The 18927-nt window shown below is 40.5% G+C and overlaps 1 protein-coding gene across 1 annotated transcript in view; it reads right to left on the minus strand.

Annotated features, from left to right (window-relative positions):
• LRRC8C (leucine rich repeat containing 8 VRAC subunit C) overlaps positions 1-18838 on the minus strand; it is a 105186-nt gene extending 86348 nt beyond the window's left edge. Inside the window, exon 1 of the mRNA XM_066376845.1 lies at positions 18629-18838. The gene's annotated coding sequence lies outside the window, so the exon portion shown is untranslated. The remainder of the gene's footprint in view (positions 1-18628) is intronic.
• Positions 18839-18927: the final 89 nt, after the last annotated feature.

The raw sequence follows: 18927 nt of genomic DNA on the forward strand, positions 1-18927 counted from the left end.
GCACTCCTGTAGCTGACTAGCTGTCTGTCAACCAAGATCTCAATGGCCTTCAAACAAATCTTATTTTCCTTTGATTTCAAATCTCACATTTCTCTAACCATTCTCTTTTCCTATAAAATGCTCCTACCAAGAGCAAACCTTTTTATCAGCCTACTAGAGAGCTTTTCCCTTCCAGGAAATTTGTTATAAAACTTTGATACAGGCTAACAACAAAAGTTGGCAATGTTTTTTATTTTTTTAATGAAGGATCAGTGAGTTTATTCAATAAACGGAGAGAGAGAGTAAATATTTAGGCCTTACAGGTCACATCTGGTCCATGTTGCATATTCTTTTAAAGGTATTTTAAACCCTTCAAAATTGAAAAAGCTATGTCAACAAGTGGGCCATAAAAAAACAGGTTGCAGATACAAACTACCTTGGCCACAGTTTGCCGATTCCTGTGATAGTGGTTCTTGGAAGTCCTGTGGAGAGTTACTCATCTGAAAAGGAACAGAGCTGTTGGCAGCCTCTGGATCGATGAACTCCATGGCATTTATGCTGTTGAGGTCCTTTATGTATCTCTTCTGATCTTGGATTTTTTCTCGATCTATGGCGACTTGAGCACTTGAATATCAAAGTCTAACAGCCATCTGAAAGGACTCTTGTTCTGCTGGGCTTATGATGATTTAACATCTAAGTGGAGAGTTTGGAGAGAAGTTTGGGACCTAAAATTGAATAAACTTGGGGTTGGAGTTGAACCAGACTCCTTCCCAGGATAAGATTAAAGAGGTATTTTGATAACTGAGTGACAAAGGGGCTCCCAGAAAGGAAAGTCAAATGCAGAACCAAAAGTTTCTGTCCCATGTCTTAAGTTTGAAAACTTCCATGACCAGTGTTTTGTATTTGACATGTTCCAAGGCTAAATATCTGTTATATTACTAAGGAACAACCAAAGCCCTTAAAAGGAAAGTTTAGGATGAGCAAGTATGCATTGTTAAGAAAAAAAGTATCTAAAACTTGGAAATAAGGCAAAGGAAGGAGCAGACTATCCTTCCACTGTAATATTGAAGAACTGTTTCACTGGCCCCTCCAAGGACAATTTAGGGGAATATATCTTTCTTTTTCTTCTTCTTTGTGTGTGTGTGTGTGTGTGTGTGTGTGTGTGTGTGACAGAGATAGAGAGAGGGACAGACAGGGACAGACAGACAGGAAGGGAGAGAAATGAGAAGCATCAATTCTTTGTTGTGGCTCCTTAGTCTTTTTTTTTTTTTGTATTTTTCTGAAGCTGGAAACGGGGAGAGACAGTCAGACAGACTCCCGCATGCGCCCGACCGGGATCCACCTGGCACGCCCACCAGGGGGCGATGCTCTGCCGCGACCAGAGCCACTCTAGCGCCTGGGGCAGAGGCCAAGGAGCCATCCCCAGTGCCCGGGCCATCTTTGCTCCAATGGAGTTTTGGCTGCGGGAAGGGAAGAGAGAGACAGAGAGGAAGGAGGGGGGAGGGTGGAGAAGCAAATAGGCGCTTCTCCTATGTGCCCTGGCCGGGAATCGAATCCGGGTCCCCCACATGCCAGGCTGACGCTCTACCGCTGAGCCAACCGGCCAGGGCCTCGGCTCCTTAGTCTTAGTTGTTCTTTGATTGCTTTTTCATATGTGCCTTGACTGGGGGGCTGCAGCAGAGCAAGTGACCCCTTACTCAAGCCAGTGGCCTTGGGCTCAAGCCAGCAAGTGACCTTTGGGCTGAAGCCAGCAACCATAGGGTCATGTCTATGAGCCCATGCTCAAGCCGGTGACCTCTGGGTTTCAAACCCGGGTCCTCTGTGTCCCAGTCCTATGCTCTATCCACTGCGCCACTGCCGGGTCAGGTGAGGAATATACCTTTCTTTGACTTGCTAGTTATGACTGATTAAATTCCAGACTTGTAGATTTTTATCCAGTAAGAAAACCCAAAACATTATGGTTTTTATTGTTCTAGTTTTGTATCTAACCTAGCAATGTTATTCTATAAGAATATTTTCAAATAATTCCTGAATGCTCTTTGTACCCACTTTTCCTATCCTGCCAGCTTCTTCACTAAGGAGTTGAATAAATCTTTAAAACGTTCATTCTAGATTGCTTAATTATTTGAAAATCATCCTGCCTGACCAGGTGGTGGCACGGGGATAGAGCATCGGCCTGGGAAGCTGAGGGCCCAGGTTTAAAACCACCGAGGTTGCCGGCTTGAGTGCAAGCTCATCTGGTTTAACTGTGGGGTTGCTGGCTGGAGAGTGGGATCATAGATGTGACCCCACGGTCACTGGCTTGGGCCCAAAGGTCACTGGCTTGAAGCCCAAGCTTGCCAGCTTGAACCCAAGGTTGCTGGCTTGAGCAAGGGGTCACTGGTTCAGCAAAAGCACCCTAGTCAAGGCATATATGAGAATGCAACCAATGAACAACTAAGGTTCCGCAACTACGACTTGATGCTTCTCATCTCTCTCTCTTCCTGTCTGTCTGGCCCTGTCTGCCTCCACTAAAAAAAATAATAATCATCATCCTTTGACAACACTCACAAAAGTCTCAAGTCATTTTGTGCTTTGCTTGCAGTGAGTTTGTGTATATATTTTTATTTGTATTTGCATTTGCCTAACAAGTTAAAATTTCAGAAAGAATTGGTTAAGAGGTTTTCTATATGTCTGTGTTTGTAAGTGGTTATTTATAGTGTTGTGCTCTTGTGATCAGTGAGTTTCTGGGACACTCACGAGACATATTTCTCACTTGCTTACAACACCTCTAAGAATGAAGACTAAGTGGTCACAAGAGTTTGTCCTTTGTGTGCTGGGGGAACACCTCCTTAAACAAATACAGTGGTACCTTGACACATGAGCACTTTAAATCACAAGCAATTTGAGAGTCGTGGGATTTTTTGCTTTAAGTCACGAGTGGATATTTGAATCACAAGCTTCCACCACCCTCCACTAGATAACCTGCCGAACATTCTGAAAAGGAGGAAGAAACAAACTTCCATGGAAAGGTTTTTGTTGAAACGGTCTCTAAGTGAAAGCGAGGAAAGTGTGATGAAAAAGCCAAAAGTCAGTGAAGAAAATGATGATTGTTGGGCAAATGAGTTTTGTAAAATTTGTATTTTCTGAGTTTGCTCACTTTTATTGTTAAAAAAGCCTGACCAGGCGGTGGCGCAGTGGATAGAGCGTCTGACTGGGATGCGGAAGACCCAGGTTCGAGACCCCGAGGTCGCCAGCTTGAGCGTGGGCTCATCTGCTTTGAGCAAAAGTTCACCAACTTGGACTCAAGGTTGCTGGCTTGAGCAAGGGGTTACTCGGTCTGCTGAAGGCCCATGGTCAAGGCACATATGAGAAAGCAATCAATGAACAACTAAGGTGTCGCAACGAAAAACTAATAATTGATGCTTCTCATCTCTCTCAGTTACTGCCTGTCTGTTCCTATCTATCCCTCTCTCTGACTCTCTCTCTGTCTCTGTAAAAAAAAAAAAAAAAAATGGTGCTGGGCAGCTGGCTGTGAAATTGCTAATTACCTTCCTGCTTGGGAAGGGCCATTGTTATGCTAATGTCTCCTTCCCCCTCTGCCAGCATCTTCGCCTGACCTTGAAGGTAAATATACTTCATAAACCAGTTTATTTCTTTACATTCTCCCTTACTATATATATATATATACACACATACATACATACATACATATACATATATGTATATATACGGTCTACTGGAAAGTTCTGTCCGTTTTTGGAATAAAACAAAATACAAATTCTTCTTACCGTCAATAAACTTTATTAAATAATATAATTGCCATTATTATTAATGATTTCTTGCCACCGTGAGGGCAATTTGTATATCCCATTTTTGAAAAATGTTTTATCTTTTGATGTGAAAAATTGAACCAGTGCTTATTTGATATCTTCTTCATTTTTGAATTTTTTGCCCTTCAAAAAATTTTGTAAGGACAAAAACAAGTGATTGTCGGAGGGTGCTAAGTCTGCAGAATATGGTGGATGCGACAGAATTTCCCAGCCTAGTTTTGCAATTTTTTGACGAGTCCCCAAAGCAGCATGTGGCCTGGCATTATCATGATGCAGTACGATGTTCTTCCTATTGAACATCACCGGCCTCTTTTCTTGGACTGCTGTCTTTAAATTATCCAGTTGCTGACAATACTTCTCTGAATTGAGCTTTTCGTTCGGTTTTAAAAGCTCATAATATATTGGTCCTCGAATGTCCCACCATATACACAATATTCTCTTATTCATAGTCAAATTTGGTTTAGAGGTGGAAGGGCTAGGTTTTCCGGATTCACAATATGCCCTTTTCCTTACGATGTTTTCGTAGGTAATCCACTTTTCATCCCCAGTTATCATCCGGTTCAAGAAGGGCTCGATTTTGTTCCGAGCAAGCATAGATGTGCATATGACAACTCGATCATCCAAATTCTTCTGACTTAATTCATGTGGCACCCATCTTGAATATATCCACACCAAGCCTATCTTCCGAATATGGTCCGAAATGGTTTGCTGAGCTGAATTAAGCCTTTCTGTGATCTCCAATGTTGTCAGAAAAGGATCTTACTCCAACATGGTCTTAACAACATTGTCATCATCGATCAAAGATGGTCGCCCAGAATGTGGCTTATCAGAAAGGTCGAAATCACCTGTTTCGAATTTTTCGAACCATCTTCTGCATATCCTATCAGAAACTGTACCTTCACCAAACACTTTCAATAAATTTCTACATGCTTCTGTAGCATTTCTTCCTTGTTGAAATTCGTAAAAATTACAGTGGCGTAAATGAACTTTATCAGTAGCCATGGGTACACTATCGCTTCACACATAAGACTAATGTGAATCAACTTTGTTTTAGTTAATTTGCTACGTCAGTATGTATACATTAAGTCAGGGGTCCCCAAACTTTTTACACAGGGGGCCAGTTCACTGTCCCTCAGACCGTTGGAGGGCCGGACTATAAAAAAAACTGTGAACAAATTCCTATGCACACTGCACATATCTTATTTTAAAGTAAAAAAACAAAACGGGAACAAATACAATATTTAAAATAAAGAACAAGTAAATTTAAATCAACAAACTGACCAATATTTCAATGGGAACTATGCTCCTCTCACTGACCACCAATGAAAAAGGTACCCTTCCAGAAGTGCAGCGGGGGCTGGATAAATGGCCTAAGGGGGCCGCATGTGGCCCGCAGGCTGTAGTTTGGGGACCCTTGCATTAAGTGATAAAAATAGAGAGGCACACATGCGCCAAATAAACATGTGCTTACGTGTCAAAACTTGTGATAGAAACGAACAGAACTTTTCGGTAGACCTGATATATATACATACATGTATTTGTTATTTATAAAGTACATTTTCTTATTTAAAAGCATATAAAACAAAAAATCCGTGTGGTTTTTGGGGGCCAGAATCAATTGATTGCATTCCCATTAATTTAAATGGGGAAATTCAATTTGACACACAAGCAAATTGAGTCACGAGCTTGGAAATGAAACAAATTAAACTCATGTGTCAAGGTACCACTGTAGATTCATAGTGAAATGAAAAAAATAAGGGGGAAATCTGTGTGGATGATTTCATACGAATGTGAAGAGAAAGAAGTAAGGAAAATTTCTGCAGGTCTTAGTCTCATAGTGAATTAAAAGAATAGTTCTAAATACAGGGGGTCCTCTGGTTATGACACAGTTCCACTCCTACAATAGTGACTTAACCTGAATTTTGGTGTAAGTCAAAACACACCCTAGCCTAACAAACAGAACACTTGCACTTTTAACAGTCCAAAGAGGCATAGGTAAGCGTACTGGGTGACGCCAATTCCTTCACTCATACGCTATGTTACTGTGTCTTCTTCCACTGCGCGCAACCAAACTAGTTCGCCCACATAGTCCATAAGTACGACACAAATGGCGTAAGCCAAAACACTCACGTCTAAACTTTTTAAAGTTTTTATGGGAGCATTGTAAACTCTAAACATCATAGGTCAATACTGTTGCAACCTGAGGAACCCCTGTAGAACAAAACAGACAGAAATCTACAATTCATCAAGATAGTCCCTCTATCACCATCCCAGGCAACAGAGCAGTGAAAGAAGGTAACAATGAAAGGTGTTTCACTTTTAAAGGTACCTTTGCCTTTTTCCAGAGGGAAAGTTAACAAGACTGTAAAGTCTCAAATGAATGAAGTTCACAGGATATTCCAGCCAGAAGCTAATAAACACTTAGTATATATCTAGAATAAGGGAATATGAAAAATAGTTCCTGTCCCAGTGACCCACAACAAAAAGAGGGAAAAAATGCACAAAAGGGTTTGGAATTAATGAGTGGTATTCAGGTCACAAGGATAAGGAATCAAAAAAATATGCAAATAACTATCTGGTCAGCCTTCATCAGTCCTTTCTAGATTTCTTAACCTGAACTTTTAATCTAAAGTAATTTAGTAGTGCTTTAATAGTACTTTACAAACTATGACTTAACTATATAAAATTCAATGTTTAATTGATACCCCTGATAATGATGACTACTTGGACAAATTAAACTACTTTGTTAAATATCTTAGTCTTGACTTTATTCTTTTTGGGGAGATGATCAAAAATTATACCTCATTTACATCAAAATAGTAAACACAGAGATACTATATGATCAAGCAATTCCACTCCTATACACATTTATTCAAAAAATGAAAACATATACCCACATAAAAACTTGTATCTGAAAGTTCTTAGGGGAGCTATTCCTCATAGCTCCAAAGAGAAACAATTGAGTTGTCTACCAACTGATAAATGGATAAATAAGATATGATATATCCATACAATGGAATATTACCTGGAAATGAAAAGGAATAGCATAGTTATATGGCATAACTTCTTACATGGATAAAACATGAATATTAGCTAAGTGAAAGAAGGGAGTTATAAAAGATCACATATTATATCATTTACATGAAATGTCCAGAATAGACAAATCTATGGATTCAGAATATAGATTAGTGGCTATTTAGACCTTGGGCGAACTGAAGGGGAGTGACAGCTGATGGGTACAGCCTTCTTTTCAGGGCAATGAAAAAGTTTCAAAATTAGAGTATGGCAATGATTGCACATTTCTGTAATTATACTAAAAAGCATTTACTTGTATACTTTAAACAAATCAATGTTATAGTATGTATATTATATCTCAAGCTATTAAAAATTTAATTCATGCATGACTAATCTGTTCTCTAATAGGATGCCTATTTAATTGGAAGTTACTAAATTCCTTATATTTGTCTCAAGTGAGATCATTAACTACACTAAAAATTTAACTCTTTAGAGATATGTTCAACAACATTGAATTATAACTAGTTATAACTAGCCCTTTTCTTTAATGGTTGTGAACTTTAGGCATTGCTGCAGTACTGTGAAACCATGAATGTCATAGTTTTCTGATAAGTTCTTAATATGAACTGTAATATATTATTTTTAAGTGGCAATGTAAGTTGTAATTCAGGATAATTAATTTTAAGATGTGGGACTAACAATAAAATTGTAATCATGAATAATTTTTGGCAAAATACTATCATACATCCATATATAAACACAATTTATTCTTCATAACACTCAAATAATAAGACATACTCATTGTCTTATAACATACTTTAGAAAATTAATTTTACCTTAAAAACTAAAGTTTAACACTACTTCATCCACCATTGTTTACCTTATTTGATTTATATAAGTAACAAATATTGAGATAAAGTTAATTTTTTTTTTTAGATGAGAGGAAGGGATATAGTGTCCCAACTGGGATCTACCCAGCAGCCCCATCTGGGGCTAATGCTCAAGTACGGAACTATTTTTAGCACCTGAGGCTGAAGCACTTGGACCAACTGAGCTATCCTCAGTGCCTGGGGCCATGCTCGAACCAATCAAGCCACTGGCTGTGGGAGGTGAAGAGGGTTAGGGAGGTTTGGAGAAGCAGATGGTCGCTTCACCTGTATGCCCTGACTGGGAATTGAACCTGGATGTCCACACACCGAGTCACCCTCTATCCACTGAGCCAATGGCAAGGGCCTAAAATTAATTTTTAAAGTAGCTTAACAGAATAGATAATTGGTAACTCAGAAAGACAAATTATTTTTGAGATGGCCTTTTCTCAACATGAGGCTGTAAAATCATTTACTAACTGCATACTCTACCCTGATGACAAGTTATTTTTGCCTCGCTCAATCCAAATGTGTTCTTTCAGAAGAGGCAATTAGCTTCTTGTTTTTGTGCTGCGTTTTGCTATTTCAAAAATTATAAATAACTGAAAGCAAAAAGCAGAATAATAAGCAATTCCTGCCCTCTAGAGAAATTAAAATTCTGACATTTCTTATGTACCATCTGATTTAGTTGTTACTAAGCCAGCCACCAATATGACCTTTCTTATCACTGTGCATCTATATTGCTCTCCAAAATTTTAAAATGTTGCTTTAAGATTATGTTCCAAATTTGGAGCAACAACAAAAAAAGGGAGCAGTTTTATATAATAAAAACATTAAATACATACTAGACAGACTCAAAGCACCACCACAGGTCAGCTCCCCCTACTATAAATCAGGATGTGGCACTAATAAGTAAATGGGGTGCTAGAAATAATTTGTTTTAATTTATTTGCTCCTAATCCCTTAATTAGGTCAACAGTAGGCTATCCTGTTTATTGCAATCACATTCACGGGGGAAAGCTGTCAAGATAAAAAAAAAGTTAACAGGTAAAATATTCTTAATGTGATTATATTATTAGATACCCTTTCAGGATAAGAAAAGCATCTTTGTGTTCTTGTACAAGAGTGGACTGAAACAGACTGACTTTTAAGATTTTGTTTGTAAATTTTAAATAACTGCATGTCAATCAAAGATGAGTGTGGCATTTATTTTTAGTCGTTGCTTTGTAGATTCCTTAGGATGTGTGTTACATGTCACTGAGCTGGCTCTGACTTTTGGTGACTCGATCAATGAGTGATGTCCAGAAAGTCCTGTCCTCAATAGCCCTGCTCCACTGTTGGAGATTCGTGCCTGCGGTTTCTCTCATGGGGTCAATTTATCTCCTATTTGGTCTTCTTTTTTTCCAGCCAGTTTTTATTTTTCCCAGCAGTATTATCTTTTTCAAAGAACCTTGCCCTCTCATGATGTGACGTAGGTAGGACAGCTTCAGTTTAGTCATTTTTGCTTCCAGTGAAGTTTCAGGTTTAATTTGCTCTGGGACCCATTTGTTTCTCTTTCTGGTGGTCCAAGGTAGAGTTCTCTTTCAACATTATAGTATTTCAAATGAATCTTTTTTTTTTATTTCTGTCAGTCTTCTTCACTAACCTTAGGGAGTAGAATTCTAATTTGTAATTATAAGTTTGTAAGATAGTTTTACTTCTTCCTTTCCAATATTTATGTCTTTTTCTCCCCATCCTTATTGCACTGGCTAGCTTTCTATAAAATGCTAAATGGTGATAAGTCTTTTCCATGGAAACTAGCTGAAGAGCCACTGAGCTAAGGGTTCACTGTTAGTCAAGAGTCTAGTGACCTTGAACCCACAATTTAAAATCTAGTCTAACAATGCTATCTAACCACCTACTATTCTTATAAAATGTCCCTAGTAAGAATGAATTTTTGAACTGACCTATCAGAAACCTCTCCTGTTTTATGCAAGACTGAAAGAAAACTTTAACATATGCTCATAAATGATTTGTCCCAAAGTTTTTTGTAACAGTCTATTCAGTCTCCTAGTTATTTTTCACCATCTCCTCAGGAAGACTTTTACTTTTGCCTTCATGGCATATAGTTAGCCTTTCTCTATCTTGCGTTTCCTGTGTTTCATTAAAAAAATATTCACTGATCCTTTGCTACATATTAGGTATTGTTCTAAATATTAGCGATACAGAAATGAACATAAATAAAAAATCTAGTATGTTTATATAGTTAGTTCACTTTTTTTCTTCAAGGTATGACCCTATATGTTATCTAAATAAATTTCATTGCTTAGTTTTGACTATTTCCTTTCTTTATTTTCATTTCATTTCATTTTGCCAAGCTCATTTCCAATCCTTGATTGAACACCATGCTGCTCTATCCACCAGGGAGCCATTCATAGAAACATCAGATCCATGTTTTCTATTATGCCACAAAATCCTTAAGATAAAATGCGGAATGTTCAACTCAGATCCAAACCCTAGACACACCTCCAGTTGCCAGCTCCTCAACTTTAACTATTTTCTCGTTATAATTGTGTTTAACTAGAAAGTTTTGTATGCAGGACAGTATTTCCTAACTTTGCATACAAACAATAAGAATAATGACCCTTCAGTATTTTCCTATGAAGCTAATCTCATACTTATTTTTAACATACAAGTTGTTATTAGCTAAATCATTTTCTATAGTAATTTTCTACAAGTGGGATTTATAGATTATTATATTTCCTAATGTTTTTAAAAAGATATTTGAACCTGTTTCAAATTTTCATAAATCTCTGATATTTTTAAAGGACTAATTAGTAATTTTTATTAATTTGGCATGTTCTTCAGACACACAGGATGAACTCATAGGACCTATGAGTTTTCATATATTTCACTTATTTGGTGACATTTCCCTAGGATTTATTTTAATGTCCTCATTTAATATTTTATATAGTACTTGTTACTAATTTTCAATCACATATAGAAATATTTTTGTGTGCATATTTCATGACTCTATTAAGAAGGATAACTTCTAATTACACTATCAAATTTCATTACCAGAATTTAAAGTAACAGAAAGAGAAATTGCTACAATCCAAGATGGTAGGTTAGAAATGTTACTGTAAAGTACATCATTAGTATTTACTCCACAACATTTCTTGAGAACCTATGTGCCAGGCACTGTGCAAGTGCTGTGGATACGAATGTGAACAAGACAGAGATATGGCTTATACGGCCTCTGCTCTCATGGAAGTTTCACTGAAGCTCTAAAGATCAAACAGAGAAAAGATGCTGCAAAACAAAAATATTTCTTATGTTTTGCGGGTAAAGAAGAGGGAAAAGATCAACAGGGTTGAGATAAAACCAGAGGATAAGGAGATGAGTTGTTTTGGGAGAAGGGAGGTGGCAAGTGACAACAAATGCTGAAAGAAGCCAATGTATAACAGTATAAAGAAACCAAGCTCCTTGAACCCTTACAGCACCAAGATTAGACATCAGAAGCCCAGGCTTAAACTCCCTCGGGAACTGGAGAATGGAACCCAACATGAAAAAACTAATAATGACTTCAGAAGCCCCACTCTCCCCAAATATCTACTTGCTATGAGCTGAAATCCCTTTGATAGGGAACATAGTGTTTCACATTTATAAATAAATGGCTTAAAATACAAGTGCTCTAATAAGGACAAACTCATTTATACTTATATATAATTGACCAGTCACATGAATGAAAGGCTAATATCAGAGTCTTCCCAACATAACGAAGTAAATAAAAGATGTTGAGCAATTAAAGTTTGGGGAGGGCATCCCATCCTAGAAAAATAAGGATGCAGGTAGAGAAGGCTTGGAAAGATAACTTTTTAACTTCAATAATTTTCCCAAGGTGCAACTGGGACAAGAAGCAGCCTTGTATATTTTTACATATGTATTTCAGGTTAAGAGCCAATAAAATATGCTTTTTTATAAGGCAAAAAAAGGCAATCTAATTCCAGAGAATGTTAATTAATATATTGTATGACTTCACACACACACACACGTCTTTGCGTTTTTTAAGTTCCATATAGCTCTTTTTGTGAGTTTCTAGCATAATATAGAATTGTGCTACACCATGCATTCTCAAGATGGGGGTGATCTTTATATTTTCCTCTTTTCCAAGGGAGAGGAGGAGAGATAGAGACAGACTCCCACATGTGCCCTGACCGGGAACCATCTGGCAACGCTCCTCTCCACCAATGCTCCGCCCACCTGGGGCCACACTTGCAACCAAGCTATTTTTAGTGCTTCCAGCAGAGGCTCCATGGGAGCCATCCTCAGCACCCTGGGCAATGTGCTCGAACCAATCCCAACTGAGCCATGGCTGCGGGAGAACAGACAAGGGAGGTAGGAGGGGTGGAAAAGCAGATAGTTGCCTCTCTTGTGTGCCCTGACCTGGGAACTGAACCAGGGACATCCACATGCTGGTCCAATGCTCTACCACTGAGCAAACTGGCCAGGGCCTAAGAGGGAGAGGACCTTGTTTCTGTTGAAAATGCTTTTTGGGTGCAGGGTAAAAAATGTCTTAAATAATGATTTGTAGCCTGCCAAAAGGCCACATTACATAAACAGGTATTACGGTGTATCTATGGTATTATAATTTACCAAAATTAGGCTTAGGGAGGGAGGGTAATAATGAAAGAAAGATTGGGAAACACTTTTCTATGAACTCCATTATATTTTCTCTAGGGCTGCAAGCCCTTGGGTCCAGTTTTTTGGTTTAGCCAAACAAACTGTCCTTTTCACTCTACCTTCCCACCATTCTCCAGTATGGAATAGCTTCGGTTCTTCTGAGTCCTTAGAGGGGTTCTTTAAAGAACACATAGTTCTCCTGGGTTCCAATGACTCCAAATACTTCAGTCATCTGAAACCCTTTCAGTTACTTCCCTAACCTTTATAACATTTTGCTTAAAATTTATTTTTGAATTTTGCCAATTTTCCCTTTCTTTTCTGGTCTCTATGCCTCTTCTGAACCCGTTATTATTTCTCTATCAACTGTCATTCATAGTTGGACACACTGTAGACTGCAGAACCATATTTTAAAAGGATACCCATCCAACATCAAAAAATTATCTGAAATTCCTTCCCAATATTTGTGACAATATACTTCTATGTAGATAGCCTGGGTTATTTTTTTCTGTTTAACACCCGATACTGGAAAAGAGTTCAGTTAGCTCTGAAATTACCCTCTTGACCTTCTGTGCCAGCCCTGGAGTCAAATGGGAGTATATTAATGTAGTAGATGACCAAGACCACACTAGTTTCTCTTGCCCACCTTGACTCTACTCTTTTCCATTTCTACAGGACAGCAATGAGCAAAACCTAGCAGGCCACGGTCAGACTGTCTATCATCATGCTTCACTGCTTTCATCTCTTCCGTTTTACTTTTCCCATCTGTTGGGCAGATAAAATGTATTATGCTCACTTTGTTAAAGAGGCCGTTGCCCAGGTGATATTAATGTGTGTTGGGGTGGGCTGAAGGCAGGCAGAATCCTTGAAGCCTGGGGCTTGGTTTTGAGATTAAGCCTTTCCTACCCTTTTTGGTGTAAGGTGGTACAATCCTATCATGCCTCGGAGAAGTGACTTTGTATTAAGAGACTTCCCTATTATGTATATTGGATTAAGGGTTTGGATTTCTACACTATAAAATGGGAACGGAGCGGGAGTTTGGCTCTTGGTTCCTGAGGTTAGCATGAGAGAGCGGAGAGAGTAGAGCCAGCAGCTAAAGGAGGCCACGTGGAGGAGGCCAGGAGAAGCAGCCAAGATGGCGGAGTGCTGAGTGAGATGCCAGTTTGTGCAGAGTTTGTATCTGGGATAAGGAAGGAGATGGGGAACTGAGGAGAAGAAGGCTGGTGAGCTAGAAACCTTTGATTCTAGGAAACTCGGATAAGTCAGTGGCTTTGTGAGCACTGAGTGTGACTGGGTTTTGGAGCCCAGTGTATGTTTTTACTTGCCCGCCGGGTGCAAGGTAGGATTAAAGGCTATGGCCCATCAGTTTTTGGCTCCGCTGTTTCTTTACCGACTGTCCGAATCCAATGCGAACCTGCATGGGCTGGGCTGCTCTGATGGTGGCCCTGACCCTGCCTCCTGGCTTTACACCATCTCTCAGATTTGTAGTGAGACTGTGGGTCTTTTCTCTGTTGTCAATTCCCTCATGAAAGTCACTTTTGGTTGTAGCCAATACAATGTGGGCCACGATTTGTCTTCTTTCCAAGCACAGGGGTTTGAAATCCTCCTTGCTTATTATCTCAATCTTCTCTCTATGGTAAGTGTTCCTTTCCCTCAGGTAAATCAGATTCCTAATTAAAGAAATCCATCTGGACTGTTACCCTATCTAAAATGCCAAACAACTCAAGTATTGTTGATGTGCTTAATATACAAGTAACTAAAGAGGTTATCATACCACCATGGGAGCAATTTATTAATGAAAATGTGCTATTTTACACTGAACCTAATAGGCAAGGCTTTGTTTAAGAACTATGCCCTTCCGGCCCTGGCCGGTTGGCTTAGTGGTAGAGCGTCGGCCTGGCATGCAAGTGTCCTGGGTTCGATTTCCAGCCAGGGCACACAGGAGAAGTGCCCATCTGCTTCTCCACCCTTCCCCTCTCCTTCCTCTCTGTCTCTCTCTTCCCCTCCCGCAGCTAGGGCTCCAATGGAGCAAAGTTGGTCCAGGCACTGGGGGTGGCTCTATGGCCTCTGCCTCAGGCGCTAGAATGGCTCTGGTTGCAACAGAGTGATGCCCCAGATGGGCAGAGCATCGCCCCCCGGTGGGCGTGCCGGGTGGATCCCGGTCGGGCGCATGCGGGAGTCTGACTGCCTCCCCATTTCCAACTTCAGAAAAATACAAAAATACAAAAAAAAAAAAAAAAAAAAGAACTATGCCCTTCCAGTAAATGTAATGCCAGTTTAATTGGTGAAAAAGGCTGGAATGAACAAGTCTTAAAACAAAAAAGAAGGTGCTGCATACAATCATGTAACAGGGACAAATAATTTGGGTATCTTTCCTAATTACTGTAAGAATCTTTCAGGATATCTGACTCATCTTTCATTCAGGAAATAGAAACCATCTATGTTTTATACAAAGAAAAAGTTATAATGAAACAGAAAAATGTCCCTGATCTCAAAAGAGTTTACTCTTCCATAAGATATTACTTGGGCATATAACTAAAAAAGCAAAAAAGAAATTATTTTTTAAAGCAAAAGAGTACATGTTGTCTGATTATAAGTGAACAAAGAATTTAAAATGCAGGGTACATGAGCTCAGGTGGGATGTGGCATTTAGGCTGGGCCTCGAGGGAAATGCAGAATTTCAGCGGGTCAAGGCCTGGTTAAGGGTGAGGTACATGATGGGGAGATCCTGGGTTTTGTCATGGTGCCTTCTGTGAGTGATAAGCAAGTCTGAGAAATCAGGAGAGCAGAAAACAGGAAAGTGTTTTTATAAAAAAATACAAATTCCTACCAAATGAAACATGGCTGGTAAAGTTCTAAGAAACGTGCAGAGTGGAACATAGAAAAACTACATAAGGTGAGTAAACATTTATATGTCAGGACTACAAAACAAGGATGTGATTCAAAAGTTAAATATGCTAAAAACTGGATTAGACCTTTGTCTAGCCATATGAAAAGAGAATCACTGACAACACTGACTAATCACTGTATGCATGTAAGATATAAAAAAAGTGAAATACAGCACAAACTTCAATTAGTGCTAGCTAGGTTACAGGTGTATTCATCCAGCCCATTTATTAAGCACCTACTAGGTGACAGGAGCTGCTTTGTGTATGCATTGTACATTTAATCTGCACAGTGATCCTGCCAGGTAGGGTTTAGGAACCTCATTACATGAGGAAACTGGGGCTCAGAGAAATTGAATAATGTGAATTAGTTGGCACTCCTACTTTGTAGTAGAGCCAGAATTTGATACCAGCTTTTCCTATCTTGAGGCTATGCTCTTTATCCAATGTCCATCTAGGATAAAATATATTTTAAGATGCATTAAGTGGATTCAAGGAGGCCTCTACAGTAATTTAACCCTTGTTGTTCGCAATATACTTTTCTGAGTGACCCGGGATGGAGATAACAGCCAGTCTTCTGAAGAGTGACAGATGTAGCCCAAGAGGCCATCATCGTCATGTGGATGAGAATAGCTGATGAGCAGAAGTGAAATGTCCATTAGGTTAAGCTCTTAATCAGTCATTTAATAGAGAACAGTGGCAAGAACAGGGGTTTGGGAAACAGATGGCCCTGTTTCCAAATTTGAATTATGCTATATATCATATACTAGTTACATGAAAAACCCTGGACAGGTGACTTTATTTCTTTGACCTCAGTTTTTTCATACAGTCACAATGGTAAGTTAACAATTTATGTAGAAAAATAGAGGGCGCTTTGGATAATGGAAAAAGTACATCATTAAAGCCAAAAAGGATTGGCTTTATTCAGGCATTAATTTAGCTGAATGGTCTTGGGCAAGTCACAAACTCTGAGCTTCTTTCTTCTGTCAAATGTGGATGGCATCATCTATTTTAAGGGTTTGTTGCAAGAGGCTGGGATAACACGTGTTAGATACCTAGATTAGCATCTAGACCAGTGGTAGTCAACCTGGTCCCTACCACCCACTAGTGGGCGTTCTAGCTTTCATGGTGGGCGGTAGCTGAGCAACCAAAGTATAAATAAAAAGATAGATTTAACTATAATAAGTTGTTTTATAAAGATTTATTCTGCCAAACTTAGCGAAAATCCGACATAAAGTACTTGGTAAGTAATTATTATTATATGCTTTAACTTGCTGTAACTCTGCTTTATAAACTTTATAAAGTAAAGTTACTTTCCTACTTTATAAATCACCATTACTGTGGAACCGGTGGGCGGTTGGAAAATTTTACTACTAACAGAGATACAAAAGTGGGCGGTAGGTATAAAAAGGTTGACTACCCCTGATCTATATTGTAGTACCATATTAAACCATTCACACAGTACTTGACAAAATACTTGTAAGTTTCCACCCCATTTCTTTTTAAACTTATACTTTATTATAATGCTATTGGTAACTATAACTTAAAAATACTACAGACTATTTAAAAGTCAAAGTAATTTACTAAAAACTGGATACCTTAGAAATCAAATTATTGCTAACTTTGTATTTTTTAAAAGATAAACTGATAAACTTCACAGAAGTGAAAAATTCTTTTCTCTTACACTCCCCATACATTTTTTCACTAAAAGCATTCCCTTCTAAAAACACATTTCATTAAGTAAAGTGTTTAGTCAATCTGAGAAATAAGAAAGCAGCACCAATAACAAAAACTTTGATAATTCTATTAAAAAGAAAAATGTTAAACATGCTATCTGATATGACTGTCGTGTTAGTGGGCCCTACCTGTGGTCAATATCTCCTATGTGAACCATGAAAAATATCCCTCCTTGCAGCTGCTCCCCATCTTCTCAAAACCAAGGCACAGCCTAACCTAGGGAGAGCCTTTAAGTGAATGACTCCAAAGTAAAGCAAACCAGGGTTACACCCTTGCTCTCCCCTTTTGAAGCAAGTCACAGGAAATGCAAATCAAACATCACAGATTCTAGTTGCGTACATCTAATGGCATCTATGTCTACACATCCAACACATGGTTTATGAATAAGGGCAAATTTTTTGAAGGTCAGCTTTCATTTTCGGTTTACACAAATCATTTAAAAATAAAGAGAATGTATACACCTATAAAAGTGATTGGTCCTGGCGATTTTTCAGTATTGTGTCCACCAAAAGGGTTACTACCACTTTCCTCCTCTTTCACCTAGATGGCCTTTTTAATGACTTGTCAATGAAGAAGTCTCATGTGTGCCTTAGGAAACTAATACATACAGTCCCGAATGTGACAGTGCTCAAGGCTACATTTCCTACATTAGGGAGGGTTTGTGAGGAGTGTGTGACTAAAGTAGGGCTGCCATTTTCAGAGGTCATTCAGGCCTCCCTCTGCTCAACGCCAGCACTCCCACAAAGATCAATTGATTCTTATTTCTTACTTAAAGGAAAATGGAGACTTAAAAGTGTTTCCTAACTGGTTTTCTGGTGTATAAAATGTTTTAAAAGAATTTGGAACCAAGTGAGAAGTTTGGCTCCAACACTGCAATATCTGTCCTAGGATGTGGGTTAGGTATCTATGTGCTGAAGAAACTGAAATGTGATGTACACCGGCCGGCTAGGGTGGGGGAGGGAAGAACTGGCTGAGGGAGGAAAAAAAGGAATTAGCATCTGCAGAGCACACCCTAAGGTTCCTGAGTTGCTCAGTCCATCCCTAACTACCTCGTTTCTGGGGACCAGCTGGAAACGGAAAGACCAGGGAGCCAGAGTTTGGGTTCAAGGCAGCGGTCCCCGCCTCAACAGCGGGCCTAGACACCTGGCTTGTGCTGCCCGCGCGATTCGGCTCAGCCCTCCCTCCCCTCGGGTCCCGCAAGGGAGCGGCACCACGCTCTCGGTCCCTTCGAAGACCTTCAAATTCCTCTGCCCCCAAAGTGTTAACTTAAGGGGCTCCGGGGTGGCACGGGTACAGCGCACCAGAAGGCAGGGGCACTGAGGTCTTGGGAATTTTCAAGGTGGTCAAGAACCACAACCGCCCCCGGCCGTGGCCCGGTTTCCCCTCATCCCCCGCCCCCCACTCCCCTCCCCCAAGTCTGCAGAACCTGCCACGGCCGCGCTGCGCTTGGCGCCAGGCTGGGGTCCCGCGCCCGGAAGCTTAGGGTGGGTGGGGTAGGGGTTGGCGGGTTCCCGAGCCCCACACACCGGGCAGGCGACCACGTTCTGCCCGCCCGGGAGCCGGGAGAAGGCAGAGACGGCGAGGCGGGTGAGCCTGGCTGCAGGGCACCTAGCGGACCGAGCCGGCGGTCCTCGGCGGGCCGCCCTCTCCATCCCTCCGCGGTCCCCGCCCTTACCTCTGGGCGCGAGGGTGCCGGCGGCGGAGGCTGCTGGGGGAGCCGCGAGGTGTCTCCCGGAGGGGCTCAGCGGCGGCCAGCGGCAGTGGGGTCGCCCGCGGGGCCGCTGCTCATGGCTTGTCGCGCCCGGAGCACGGCGGCCGCGGCCACAGTGGAGCCTTCCTCCTCGTTCTCTTCGCGGGCTCCGAGCCGGGACGCAGCTAACGCCCCGGCCCCGCAGCCCTCCTCCCCTCCGCCTCCCGGCGCGACGGAGCCGCCTCCAGCGCCGCCCCGCGCGCAGCCCGGCCCGCGGCAGCCAG

This window comes from Saccopteryx leptura, chromosome 3 (genome assembly GCF_036850995.1).
Source record: "Saccopteryx leptura isolate mSacLep1 chromosome 3, mSacLep1_pri_phased_curated, whole genome shotgun sequence".
Taxonomy (NCBI): Eukaryota; Metazoa; Chordata; class Mammalia; order Chiroptera; family Emballonuridae; genus Saccopteryx; species Saccopteryx leptura.